The sequence below is a fragment of the Palaemon carinicauda genome, chromosome 12 (genome assembly GCF_036898095.1).
Source record: "Palaemon carinicauda isolate YSFRI2023 chromosome 12, ASM3689809v2, whole genome shotgun sequence".
Taxonomy (NCBI): domain Eukaryota; kingdom Metazoa; phylum Arthropoda; class Malacostraca; order Decapoda; family Palaemonidae; genus Palaemon; species Palaemon carinicauda.
The window spans coordinates 92487916-92490415 of record NC_090736.1 but is presented as its reverse complement, the minus strand read 5'-3'; the positions used below and the strand labels follow the sequence as shown (position 1 = coordinate 92490415).

The window sequence follows — 2500 nt, the reverse complement described above, 5'->3', positions numbered from 1 at the left end:
GGGACTAGGGAGGCCCAGGAAATTGCTTCTGATTGCTGAGCAGGAGGACCTATAGGCTCTCTCAAATCCCCATCCTTAGCTCCCAAGGTTTATATGGTAGTAGACCTTCCTAGAAACTATAATCAGCACTAGAACAACAAGGACAAATACTTTTCAGATTATTCCTTGACTTTGTTTATGATTGTCCATTATTGCAGTTCACTTTGTTTCGCTGAAGTCACTCGTAAGAATTAAATAAGATTTTTAATGTTTTTGTTTCCTTGGGTAAGAAAAAAAAACACATTGATATCTTCAATGATTTCAACTCACGACACCGTATAGAAGAGGGAAATCAGAGATGATAAATGAGTCACAACATAGTCTACATCTTACAATAAATATCTCCATCCATTGCTTATATTTGACATAAGCAATAGGTTCCAACATGGATTTCAACTTATAATAACTGAAAAATAACTGTTAACATTGCCTATATATGATAGTAAGGGGGAAAAAATCTAGTTCACCATTGCCTAAATCTAACAATAAGTTAAACATATGTCCAAACATTGCTAATTTCTTTTTTTTTAATATAGTGAGAAATAAGTTCTAACATATATATTTCTGACGATGAGCTGAGAAAATTTCTTAATATTGCATTTATCTGTAATTAAGCTGAGAAATAACTCTTAACATTTATTATTCCTAACAATAAACTGAGAGGCAAATTCCCCTTCGGCTATTTTTAACAATAGGTTGAGAACTAAGTCCCAGCACTGCTTTTATCTGTCATTCTTCGAAGTATGTCGTAACAATGCCTATTTCTGACAACATGGTGACAAATTAGTTTCAGCATTACTATTTCTACCAAAAAGCGGAGAAATAAGTCATAATATTGCTTTTTTATGATAAGAAGCAGATTAATACACGGCTAAAATGCTTATTTTTTACTGTAAGTTGAGAAATGTCCCAACATTACGTTTATCTGTAAATTCAGCGGAAAAGTATGCCCTGACATTACTTATTCTTGACAATATGCTGACAAATTAGTTCCAGCGTTACTATATATATATATATATATATATATATATATATATAAATATATATATATATATATATATATATATATATATATATATATATATATATATATATATATATATATATATATACTGTATATATATATATATATATATATATATATATATATATATATATATATATATATATATATATATATATATATATATATATATATATATATAATATATATATATATATATATATAAATGGAAAATAAGTCATAAGATTATTTATTTCCGACAATAAATACGTAAATAAACGGCTGCAATGCTTATTTTCAGACAATAAGCTCAAAAATAAGTCCCAACATTGTTTTTATATCTTTCAGCGGCGAAGTAAGTTCGAACAATGGTTGTTTTTGACAATACGGTGAAAAATTAGTTCCAGCATTACTAGTTCTACCAAAAGTTGAGAAATAAGTAATAATATTGCTTATTTCTGACAATAAGCACAGAAATGAATGGTCGCGATACTTATTTCTGACAATAAGCTAAAAAACAAGTCTTTACATTGCTTTCGTTTGTCATTCTGCGAAGTTGGCTATGTCCTAGAAAATCTCATTCCTGACAATATGCTAAAAAATTAGTTCCTGCATTACTATCAATACCATAAAGCTGAGAGACAAGTCATAACATTGCGTTTATCTGTCATTTCACAAAGAAGTATGTTCTAACAATATTTATTCCTGACATTATGTTGACAGATTAGTAGGATGACTGCAATTTTTTGTCAAAAAGCTGATAAATAAATCGTAATATTGCTTATTCATAACAATGAACAGAGAAATGAGTCAAAATTACCCATTTTTGATCATCCGTTGAAGGGATAGTTAATAAACGTTATCTTTTTTTTTTTCATAGATATTATCAAATATCTTATGTCATTATAACCTAGTTGATAAGTTGCTTTCTAGCCCACGCAATTTATTTATTTTTGTACAGAAATGCATTTCGATACAGTCCTCCTGTCGATCTTCAGAGTTTTATATTTTTCCTTATAAATTTTGCTATGTTGCTCATTTTCTATTAACTTATTTATTAAGCAAAGTAGACTTTATTTAGCTATTTATGCATTTATTCACCTTTTATTCTACACCTTAATGTTTATCTTCTTGCTTGGTCATGTATCCCTTATACATTCTACGTACTTCGATATTTATCTATTCAGTAGGGTTTGTTTCTGACAAGAAATTCTATAGTTTAGTTAAGTACTTTGAATAAACTTTTATTCTTTCAATTATCTAGAAAATTAATCTCTTCACCTATTCAAAAACAAATATTTTATATATCTATCTAATAATTCATCTGCCTAATAATTAATTTGATGTGTCTCATTTACTTATCAATCTTTTATCTATATCCTTATCTATATCTCTCTGAGTGAGGATACCTTAAAGTGGTGAAATTGTTTGTGTATCACCATAATCAGCAACGCTGTA

The 2500-nt window shown here is 28.2% G+C and overlaps 1 protein-coding gene across 1 annotated transcript in view; it reads left to right on the top strand.

Annotated features, from left to right (window-relative positions):
• LOC137650600 (zwei Ig domain protein zig-8-like) overlaps positions 1–2500 on the top strand; it is a 115599-nt gene that overhangs the window by 107291 nt on the left and 5808 nt on the right. The window lies entirely within an intron of this gene.